Source organism: Benincasa hispida, chromosome 3 (genome assembly GCF_027475165.1).
Source record: "Benincasa hispida cultivar pf3 chromosome 3, pf3_genome.v1.1, whole genome shotgun sequence".
NCBI classification, from domain to species: domain Eukaryota; kingdom Viridiplantae; phylum Streptophyta; class Magnoliopsida; order Cucurbitales; family Cucurbitaceae; genus Benincasa; species Benincasa hispida.
Genome location: NC_143480.1, coordinates 2897942 through 2910554, shown reverse-complemented (window position 1 = coordinate 2910554; position 12613 = coordinate 2897942). Strand labels below are relative to the sequence as shown.

Below are 12613 nucleotides of genomic sequence, written 5' to 3'. Positions count from 1 at the left end.
AAACCAATAAACTAAGATCCCTGGTTGTCGTTGTAACTTAAGCATGTATATGGAGACATACAAGTGGATCATGCCTTAAGCAATAACTAAAATGGTCTATTGTATATGGATATAGGAGGGAAACCTTATCTTGGTGACACTACGGATGCAGCCCGCTTTGTAGATAGTTACAAGTTTTGTGACGTGCTATAGATGGTCTGATCTTGATCATTCATGTGGAGACATGCAAGCGGGGGCGTCCTCTACAAAAGAGTTTGTATAAGACTGATCCACGAAGTGTTATAGTCTCGTTATATAACGTCATTCATGACAGAGACTTCACTTCACTAGGATGACCATAATATGACCTTAATCCTGAATGAGTTGGGAACTCCTACCTTTGAGGGCGGTTCTTTGATTTGCATAGGTGTGAGTGGCCAAATTGCCGATCCAAACTAACCACTTTGGGGATTCGTCTGATTGGGGAGCTGGGAACTCAGCTACACAAGATGGAATTCACTTCATCCCCAAAGTAGGGGTAAGTAGATAGATTGCTCCCTTAAGGGTTGATTCTAGGGCTTGAATGATGTGGCGCCACATATTTTCTCATGGCCTGAGAAGTGTCCACTCATAGTAGGACTATGAGATATTGTTCATTAAAGGAATCAGTGGTACTTAAGAAGTTAGATGTAATTACAAGGGCAAAACGGTATATTGGCCCAACTGTACTTACAAGCATCTGTGAAGGGTTATCGTACTATTGATTGGTTATATCCGATGGACATAGAAATATATATGTAGTGAGAAGGTGTTCGAAAGTTAACAGATGGTAGATCTTGTGGCTAAAGAGTTTAGTCAACTATTCACGTACCGTTGGAGCTTCAAACTACAAGTCTATAAGGTCCCCTTGGTAGATCAATGGATTCAAGTTGAGAATTAGTTTTTGGGTCAATTTGAAGTGTTCAAATTGACTAAAGGGAGTTTGATTATATATGATATGATTAAACTAGTTCAATTATATATGATATAATTGACATGATGTATGAGATACATTAATTGGAGGAACATGATGTAAATATGATTTATATCAAGTATAGAAGAAAAGAACTATGGTTTAAATATTGCATATGATGTGACATTAAAACTATAGGTTATAAATATAATATGATAAGTTAGTTATTATATTTATTTATAATTAAACAATTATGAGATAATTGTTGGTGGTTTTCTCCATAATCGTGCGTAAAAGTGGGAGGTTGTATTCAATTTTCATAACTAAAAGGATAAAATGAAAATAGTTTTCATTTTGGAAAGTATTGGATAATCGCTTCATAAATTGTACACTGCCTATCGTTTAGCTCACGAGAGCCTACATGACAGCTCAAAGTGTTTTCCTAAACGATCGTGTACACGCGTTTGTCTAAACGATCGTGTACATGCGTTTGTCTAAACGATCGTATACACGCGTTTGTCTAAACGATCGCGTACACGCGTTTGTCTAAACGATCACATAGATTTTACTAAACGATCGTGTTGTTTTACTAAACGATCGCACACCTGAGCGAGATTCACTAAAAGATCGTCTAAATGACCAGACCTATTTTACTAAATGATCGTGCACCTTTTCTAAACGATCAAGCAGAAGTCTATACGATAGACTCAAACTTCTCCCACTTGCTTAACCATTGAATATGATCGTTCTTTCTTCCTTCCTTCTACCAAATCCAACAGAGCCCACACCTCCTGGATTCTCACTCTGAGAATACCAAGGTCACTGAGTGGTGGTGTCCAAGTTGCTTCTTGTTCATGGAGAAGACTGATCGTTTTTTGAGCAATAACGAGAGATTTTGGTAGACGATTGGCTTGCCGTTGTAGTGACAATGAGAGGTGCTGATCCAAGCAAGAGCGAGAGATAAATAAAAGAAAAGTTCTACAAAGGTGAGTCTCTTGTTCCTTTGTATTTAATTTGTTGAAAGCATGTCGTAATTTGTTCCGAAATGCATAACTTGTATGTATGTTTGTGAATGCTTGTTTTTCTGTCATAATGAATTTGGAACGATCTTGCTTCTGCTCATAGATTCTCTTTGATAAGAGTTCCTTCAAATTCATTGGACTATAACTTATGTTCATAAGGGTCATCACAATGTTGACTGGTTATATCAATGGACATATAAATATATCTGTAGTGTGAAGAGTGCAATTATCAGTCTTTAGTGGAGTGATCGGCAGTTATGGATGTTGAATAATTTAATTAAAGGAGTTTAATTAATTATTCAAGTACCATAGGAGCTTCAATCTACGGGTTCACAAGGTTCACTCTATAGCTCAACAGGGATTATTAAGAATCAATTTTTGATTAATTTGGATTGATCAAATTAATTAAGAGAATTAATTATATGTGATATAATCAAACTTAATTATATCATGTATTTGACACATTATAATATAAAGCTTAATTGAGAGGAAATACATTTTTTTAATATGATTCAAATATTAATTATGTGAATTAAATTTAGTATAAATGAGATTTATATTAAATACAATGCATTAATGAAATAATTAAAACTATAGATTATATCGTATTTGATACAATATTAAACTATTGGTTATGTGTTATATATATATATATACCACTTATTTAGATTAAAATTAATTTAATTTAATTTTAATATTAAATTTAAAAGGGAGGGAAATAACTTCCCTCCCCTTAATTTTATCTTAAACTTACATAGTGAGTGGGGGACAGTTTGAGATGTGGTGATAATCTTCTTCACCGAAGATTTAGGGGATTTCGTGAAGAAGGTTCAATTCTTCAAGGGTAAGTCTTTTCTTGAAACCTTAATTTATTTTCCCCCTCTTTTGCATGTTGTATAATTTTATGTGATAATGCATATTTTGTTCTGTAAATTTTCATTATGTGAAAATAAAAATTCGTTCGATCCCCGCTTCCACAATGGAACTTCACAGTTTCTTCTACCAGAGCATGGTTTTGGTCCCAAATTTTATTGTTCCAGAATTGATTTTACAGATCTGGTAGGTTTATGTATTTTTCCATATGATGAATGGATGTTGAATGTGTTGCAATTTTTGGATGTTTTGGGATTGGATTTCAGTTTTACTGCTTTATTTTTACAAATTTTGATTTGTGAGATTCTGGTGTTTTGGGCATAATTAAAGCTATAGAGTCTGTCATTTGAATGTCTTGAGTCGTTTGTGATTGTTTTGGCATTTTTCTGGAGAAAACGAGGCCAAAATTGGAGGAAAATCGAAGGAATTTGAAACTGTATAGTGGCTACTGTACAATAGTGTTGCAATGTTGTGCTAGCGTTACAATGCTGCGAAGGGCAGAATAGAATGTTCTTTCCGTAGCATTGCAACACTAGGTCACAACGTTGTAATGCTCCAAGATGAAAAGAATCAATCGGTTCGCACGTGGTTTAGTTCGTGGCTCAGCTAGTTCGCATTCAGTTCACTTGGTTTGAGTGGTTCAAGGGCGGTTTGGGTGCTGGGCGGTTTGATTTGTACAGTTCAAGGTCCCGTTCGCTTGTTTTGAACTGGTTGATCTATTAATTTTTAATAGTTAGTTGTTTTTAATTAATTAAATTAATATAAGTGTTATATTAATTTAATCAATTGCTTATAAGTCCATTCTCGATCCAATAATTGTTTAAATTATGTGTATGATGTATGGTTTAATTTATATAATTATATGTCATGATGTATGCCATATAATAAAATCCCACCATAGTTTATGCATTATTCATGTATCATTTATATTATAAATGTTATAATATATAGTTGAATGATTTAATTTTATAGCATGCTCAGTTCATGCATCATATAATATAAACGTTATAATATATGTTTGTATGCATTAATAACATAGTCATGCATCATTTATATTATAAGAGTTATAATATAGGATTAAATTGACTAATAAAAGGTTAAAGTTTAGCAAATCTATCTATAAGGGACCTTTTGTCTAAGGTGAGTTATGTCTAGGCTGGGGTATTTAAGTTGACAGAAACAAAACACCCATGCCTGGGAACCTATCTTGAAAGGTGAATTAGATAGATTTTAGAACTTGTTTTATTTCAAAGATAAAAGTTGTTTTTGAGCGGACTTAATAAATGACTTAGACTAAAATCAGTAGCCAAAATACTCTAGGTTAATGAACCCCTAGGTAGAACATTCAGTGGGAGGTACTTGAGACATTTGATGTTTCATTTAAATATCTCGCGTTTCTCCCTTTATTGTCCACTGTGAGATCTACCTTCGGCCTCGTGACACCATGGAAGTATCCCCCTAAAGGATGGTGTTTGGGTAGGTCAATATCAAGATGGATGGAGAGAATGTTCATAGTAAGTGGGAGTGGGAAGTGCAACAACATATCCCATGGTCTCTCCCGTTAGGTTGATTAAAGTTTCTGCACATCGCCTTGAGGCACCCTAGGAGTGTCCCCCTATAGGATGGAAATTTTACATGTTTATTTGATCTCCTGTAAGAGGATAAGATTACTTAATCTCTTGTCCTAATCTGCTTCTTCCCTATGGTGGGCTCATTAGGACGAGATTTTGGGGCCGAAAACGAGGGATCACACTTACGTGGAATTGTTAAGGGTTAACAGTTTTGGACCAAATAAATGGTGGCTGTTAGGTTCAGTTCCAAGAGTTGTTTATGCTTGATGGTTGAGAATGTCTCATCCTAGTGAAGGGGCATCTGATCACCCCACCGGTAACATTTGTCCTGCTTCGCTGGGGCATCATTGCAAAATAGAAGTTTTAATCACTTAGGGTACTTGGAAACTGTTTTGCTAAAACTAATTGGTTAAAATGTGGTTTAGCAAAGTCTTACAAAGTTTGTTTGTTTTTCAGCAACGATTTTTTAAAATGGATACAGACATAATCGCTTTGCTTAGCGCCGAAAAACTGAATGGTCACAACTATTCAAGTTGGAAACATATGATCAGGACGATAAAAATCATCGACTATTCAAGTTGGACATGGTTCATTGGATGATGAGTTATGCTTCCTTATCGGACTCGTTTTGGGGTTTCCCAGTGGAGACGGTGATACACATACTCAATTGTGTTCCTTCCAAGAGTGTTGCGAGAACACCTCTAGAGTTGTGGAATGGGCGTAAAGCTAGTTTACGTCACTTTCGCATATGGGGTTGCCCAGGATATGTGCTTAAGGCAAACCCCAAGAAGTTGAAACCACGGTCGAGGTTATGCCTCTTTGTAGGTGATCCCAAAGGTACACGAAGGGGTTACTTTTATGATCCGTTAGAAAATAGGGTGTTTGTTTCCACGAACACTACTTTCCTCTTGTCCATTGCCGCTTATTATAATTATGAGATTTGGCAAATGGACGTCAAGACGGCCTTTCTGAATGGCGATCTTGAGGAGACCATTTACATGGTGCAGCACGAGGGATTCATTATCCAAGATCAAGAGCAAAAAGTTTGCAAACTGAATTGGTCCATTTATGGGCTGAAACAGGCATCTCGATCTTGGAACATTTGGTCTGATACTGCAATCAAATTGTATAGCTTTGATCAAAACGTTGATGAACCTTGTGTCTATAAGAAGATCATCAACAATTCAGTAGTTTTCTTGGTGTTGTATGTAGACGATATCTTAATCATTGGGAATGATATAGGTCTACTGATTGCAGTTAAGAACTGGCTAGCGACCTAATTCCAAATGAAAAATTTGGGAGAGGCTCAATTTGTTCTAGGTATACAGATCTTTCGGGATCGTAAGAACAAAGTGCTAGCATTATCTCAGGCATCGTACATTGACAAGATGTTGGTCAAGTACTCAATGTAGGACTCCAAAAGGGGCCTACTGTCATTCAAGCATGGAGTCACTTTGTCTAAAGACATGTGTCCTAAGACACCTCAAAAAGTTGAGGAGATGAGACGGGTCCTATATGCTGTCGTTGGCAGTCTCATGTATGTGATGCTCTATACTAGGCCAGAAATTTGCTATGCTGTGGAAATAGTCAGTAGGTATCAGTCTAACCCAGGCTTGGGTCACTGGACCGCAGTTAAAAATATCCTCAAGTATCTTCGGAGAACGAGGGACTCCATGCTCGTGTATGAGTCTAGGGATTTGATTCTTATTGGATACACATATTCTGACTTCCGACTGATAAGGACCCTTGCAAGTCCATTACAGGGTCAACTTTTACTCTTAATGGAGGAGCTATAGTGTGACGAAGCACTAAGCAAGTATGCATCGCCGACTCCACGATGTAGGCCGAGTACTAGCGGCTTGCGAAGCTGCTAAAGAGGCCATCTAGCTCAGAAAGTTCCTAATAGAGTTGGAAGTTATTCCAGACATGTCTAAGCCCATCACCCTCTATTATGACAATAGTGGTGCAATGGCGAAGTCCAAGGAGCTCAAGAGTCACAGGTGCGGCAGACACATAGAACGGAAGTATCACCTAATCCGCGAGATAGTGCATTGATAACGGGCAGAAATGCACGTTATTATAGCGCAAAGATATAAAATAATGAAGGATTGCGATGGTAAAAATATGTAAAACTGCGTCCAAAAGCATTAAGTTTTGAACATTGCGATCGCATGTGTCCATCGCATTAAAACAGCTAATTTATATATTTTGTGCAGGAAAATGCGTTGGCGCAAGGCGAAATTGCGACCCAAGGAAATTAGCATCCGAGCGTATAAAAGATTGTGACTGTAAGGCTATGCGATCATATGTGTTCGCGAAGATCTACTCAAGAAGGTGGTCGCATAGAGCCAACGCATCAAGGTGAAAGCTTAATAAATCACAATGGGACAGAAAGCTGATGACGGTCGAATTCGAATTTAGTTGACAAGCCGTTAATGACACGCTGTAGCAAGTACACTCAACTTTTCGGTGACAATTATTCGACACATCAAATAGAGAATTAATGACATCCCATCAGTGCAATCATTCGAGAGAAAAAGGTCTTCACCCTGAAGCTCTATAAATACAGAAGGCCACCTTCGTTAAAGAAGTTCAGAGAGTTTGGTTCCGCTATTCAGAATTTATAGTTCTTCTTCACCATAGATAGTCGTAGTCTACAATTTTCTATGCTTATAAGGCAGAGGCGAGTGAAGGGAGAATACGCCGAGAGATCATTTTGGTTAACTCAGAAGAGTGCCGGGAAACATCGAAAATAGAGAGAGGGCCAACTCTTACGGAAACAAGAACATCTTTTGGGCAAAGTAGAGAAAACCTAGTGTAAAAACCTTGGGAAGCAAGATATTGCTACCAGACTCTCTATCCTTATTTTCCATTGTCATTTTGTATTCTTAACTTACTTATAAAATGGAAATTGCATCTTTATATCTGTCCACTCTCTGTACCTTACGCATGTGTAACTAAATTGTCGAATGGGTTGAGAAGCACTTAGCTAGCATGACCTAAGATCTTCATTTTATGCGATCATCTTGTATTATGTATGTGTCATTCGTCCTTTAGAGATGCTCGGGAGGGTGGTCTAAGGATAGAATCGAGGCTTGAAAAAGTTAAATTAGAATATAGAATCGGGAGGATTAGAACCGCATAATCAAGAGATAGAAACTTAGGAATAAATTCTATTTGCTATTAACGCATCCCATGCACCCTAGAGATAGGATATGATTGTATGCGGTCACCTTGAACCTGTGTGCATCATTCATCATCGCATAGGTAAGAAATAGAGACTTAGGAATAAGTCTTATAGACATCATCGCATACATCGCATGCATCCTAAAACTAGGAGCTATCGCATTTGCATTGGAAAATGAATTGCTCTCGCATGAGTGTAGCATGATCGTAATCTCAGAAATCGTTAGCGAAAGACCTTCTCAACCTGTTCCTCCGCATACTCATTGTACTTTCGTTGTTATTGACTCTTTTCTCAATTCCGCCGCATAGACTTTATACATTAAACAAACATACCAACCAACGCATTGTTTTATTTGCCATCGCAAGGTAATTGATAATTACTATCGCATACTGTTTCCATAGTCCCTGTGTTCGACCATGGGCTTACCAGGCAACTTAGTTGGATTTATACTTGAATCTTGCTAAGAAAACTTGCATGCACAACGCATATTCCACCATTGCATTCTACACCATTATTTCATCGCATTAACCACGCATCAAGTTTTTGGTGTCGTTACCGGGGACTACAGCAATACATTGTGCTAACGGTAACTTTTTTTTTCTTTACAGACTCTCCATCTCTATGCACTACTTTTCCTTAGGTAAGGGAAGAAACGGGCATCGTATGAGTGAAGGACAAAATCCTGAGCCCGATTACGACCCAGAGATTAAGAGAACTTTCCGAAGAAGAAGAAGAAATGGCCGCCAACAACAACAACAAGAGAAAGATCCAAACATGGCGAGCAACCAGAAAATGGAGCACCAAATACAAATAATATCATGGCGAATCCCATCTTCTTGGCGAACGATCACAATAGGCCCATCTGGGACTATGCGTCGCTAACCTCTATGATTTCTCACCAGCAATCATGAGGTCAGCTCTTGACGGATTGAGGTTTGAAATGAAACCAGTGATGCTGCAGATGTTTTAAACTGTCGAACAGTTTGGCGGTAGGCATGGCGAGGATCCACACGCCCACCTCCGGAGTTTAATTGAAATCTGTAATACGTTTGTATTCCCAAACACCTCTGCTGAGGAGGTTCGATTAACATTGTTCCTATTTTCGTTGTGTGAAGGCACGAAAATGGGCTCATTCTCTCGAACCAGGGAAGATTACATCATGGGAACAAGTAGTTGAGAAGTTCATGAAGAAGTACTTCCCCCCGACGGAGAACGCCAGAAGGAGGAAGTTGATCACTAATTTTGAACAGGATATTGACGAATCGCTCAGTGACGCCTGGGCGAGGTTTAAGAGGCTGGTAAAAGACTACCCGCATAATGGCTTACCAGATTGTCTACAGATAGAAATTCTCTACCACGGTTTGAACCCTGCATCGTAGACGGCTGATAATACGGCAGCAGCTAGTGGTTTGCTCGACAAGACATATGACGAGGCGAAAAATATACTTGATCGAATTTCAAAAAATCACGAGGACTGGAAAGAAAGTGATCGACGACTAAGAATTAAAGATAGTGACATAAATAATGGGGTCATCGCATCCCTACAAACCCAAATGAACACGATGATGAATCTAATACAAGGCATCGCAATCAATAGCACAAGAACGCATAAAGGGTTGGTCAACGCAATCCCTCAAATGACCACGAGTGACCGCGAGTTGTGTCATCTGTGGAGAAGCACATCTGATTGAAGAATGCCCTAGGAACCTGCAGTCAATATGCTTCATAAAGAATAACCCTTTCTCTGATACGTACAACCCCGGGCAGAGAAACCACCCTAACTTCGCATGGAAAAATTAACAACAAAATTTTCAACCAGTGGCACAAAAGGAAGGGCCACCAGGATTTTTCCCACGAACAAACGGTCAAACGCAAAACCAAGCCAACTATTCGCAGGCGTCACAATCTTCATCTTTGAAGAGTTTACTGAAGCAATATATTGAAAAGAATGAAATAGTGCTTCAGAATCAAGCGACGTTCATCCGCAATCTTGAAATTCAAATAGGATAGATTGCGGGGGAACTCAAAAGTAGACCGCAAGGAGCGTTGTCAGGCTCAACTGAGCTCCCTCGCAACTCTTGGGGTACAGGAAAGGAACAATGCCTAGCAGTCTTCTTGCTAAACGAAAAAACGACAGCGGAAGAAGGGGAAGAGACCACCAGAACCAACCCGAATGCAGTGACAATCAAAAACCTGTTGACATATGATTCAGAAGAGCCTGAGAAGATGAACCCAGAAGTTGCGTCCACCTTCAAGCTTTTAGAACACGAGACAGAAGTACAACTACCACCATTCCCCCAAGGATTGAAAAAGAAACAGAATGATGAAGGAAAGATCGCTACAGTGGCAGCAACGCAAAATACTATGATCCCATAAAAAAATGTGAGACCCAGGAAGCTTCACGATACCCTCCTCAATTAGAGGGGTCTACATTGGTCAAGCACTATGCAATCTTGGAGCGAGTATAAACTTAATGTCGCTGTCCATTTTCAAACGATTGAATATGGGAAAACTAACACCCACGACGGAGACCCTCCTACTCGTGGACAGATCCCGAGTACACCTGAAGGGAGAATTGAAGGATGTCGCGGTATCAATAGACAAATTCATTTTATCGGTAGACTTCATCATTCTATACCATAAAGCAGACAAAGATGCACCCATCATATTGGGATGACCATTCCTATCAACCGGCCGCGCTCAAATTGATGTACACAAGGGAGAAATCGTGATGAACATTAACGGAAAAAAGCTCCAAATTGAGGCAATCAAGATCCCAGAAGAACGAGAAAAGAAGAGAAAATCGTCTTGGACGTAAAAAGACCAGATTGAAAGGAATAAGCGATCCCTACGATTGTTATGCGATTCAAATTTATCAGGGATGAAATCTTTATTTGAAGTATCCTTTGAAATCTTCAAGAACCCAATTCTACCTTCTTATATCCGTTATCATCTTTACATTCTTTTTACTCTTTGCATGTCTTAAAAATATATATATATATTTTTGCTAACTCTGTCTTTTATTTGACCCTCTCAATGTTTTCTTTGCAACGATCGTGGTGATAATTTTATTTTGCCACCGCAATCAAAGAAAGCAGTTCGACATTAAGAAGGATGCGATCACAAACAATGCAGGCGACAAAGCAAATTTGGGGGTTGTATCTTTCCTTGACTTTTTCTATTCCAAATTTTGCACTCTCGCATCGCATTTTAACTTTGATAATTTTATCATCGCATCCTCTTTAGTCGGTACAATCATTACACATTAATTAATTTAGTAAGTCACCGCATTATTTCTCTTTGCCAATTATGATTTCAATGATGAAACGCATGCCTCTATTTTTTCGTATATACTAGAGTCAACTTAATTTTAGGACAGTCAACTCATGAAATATTTCTCGAAGTTAGTGGTCCACCAACTTTCTTACAAACTGACTTTTACGAAATTTCCTAAGAGCATCACATGAATTCTTTCAATCTTTCAGCAATGAGGACATTGTTGCGTTTAAATTTGGGGGTGTGGTATTCATTTTCAACCTTGCTATTTTTAGGCATTAAAAAAAACATAACGTTGCGATCGGATCCTACTTGTAGTTAGATGTCCGCATGACACACGTGGGGGCAAGCCAAAATGAAGGTAGGAATTGTGATCAACGCATAAATAAAATGATCGCAACTCTGCTGCCAAATGGGCATGAGTTTAGACTGAGAAAGAGCGCCTTGCTCGTAGTTGGATGCTCGCATGATACACGTAGGGGCAAGCCAAAATGAAAACTAGGCACTCGGATCAGCGCAAGGTCATAGGAAAAAATATATATGTCTATACTACGCAAGGATAAAAAATTAGTTGAAAACACCCCAGTTGAAATTTTTTTTTATGAAATAAATCATGTGATGCTCTGGAAACTAGTAAAGTCTTTTTTAAGGTTAAACTTGCGGTCCCTAAATTTTAGAAATATTTAAAGAAAAGACATGGATAAGAATTAAGGAGATTTTGGTACATAAGATTTGAATAAGGCAACCTTGAGAAATCTAGGAAAGAAGAAGGTCGATTTTCTAGAGAAAATCTTTAGTCTATGCTTGAGGACAAGTATTGTTTTAAATTTGGGGGTGGATAATGAGCAAAAATGCACGTTATTACAGCGCAAAGATATAAAACAATGAAGGATTGCGATGGTAAAAATATATAAAATTACGTCCAAAAGCATTAAGTTTAGAACATTGCGATCGCGTGCGTCCATCCCATTAAAGCAGCTAATTTATGTATTTTGTGCAGGAAAATGCATTGGCACAAGGCGAAATTGCGATCCAAGGAAATTATCATCCGAGTGCATAAAAGATTGCGACCTCAAGGGTATGCGATCATATGCTTTCGCGAAGATCTGCTCAAGAAGGTTGTGGCATAGAGTTGGCGCATCAAGATGAAAGCTTAATAAATCACGATGGGACAGAAAGCTAATGACAGTCGAATCTGAATTTAGTTGACAAGCTGTTAACGACATACTATAGAAAGTACACTCAACTTTTCAGTGACAATTATTCGGTGCATCAGACAGAGAATTAATGACATCTCATTACTGCAATCATTCGAGAGAGAAATCTCTTCACTTGAGGCTCTATAAATACCAAAGGCCACTTTTGTTAAAGGAGTTTGGAGAGTATGGTTCCGCTATTCAGAATTTATAGTTCTTCTTCACCATAGATAGCCATAGTTTGCAATTTCTTATACTTAGAAGGCAAAGGCGAGTGAAGGGAGAATACGCCGAGAGATCGTCCTGGTTAACTCGAAAGAGTGTCGGGAAGCGTCAAAAATAGAGAGAGGGCCAACTCTTGCAGAAGCAGGAACATCTTTTGGGCAGAGTAGAGAAAACTCAGTGTAAAAGCATTGGGAAGCAAGATATTACTACCAGGCTCTCTATCCTTACTTTCCATTGTCATTTTGTATTCTGAACTTACTTATACAATGGAAATTGCATCTTTATATCTATCCAATCTCTTTACCTTACGCATGAATAACTAAACTGTCGAA

At 38.3% G+C, this 12613-nt stretch overlaps 1 non-coding gene across 1 annotated transcript; it reads right to left on the bottom strand.

Moving 5' to 3' along the window:
• Nucleotides 1-8801: 8801 nt before the first annotated feature.
• LOC120074866 (small nucleolar RNA R71) lies at nt 8802-8908 on the bottom strand. Its single transcript, XR_005481143.1, has one exon. It is a non-coding gene; the product is annotated as a small nucleolar RNA R71 (small nucleolar RNA).
• Between the last annotated feature and the right edge of the window lie 3705 nt (nt 8909-12613).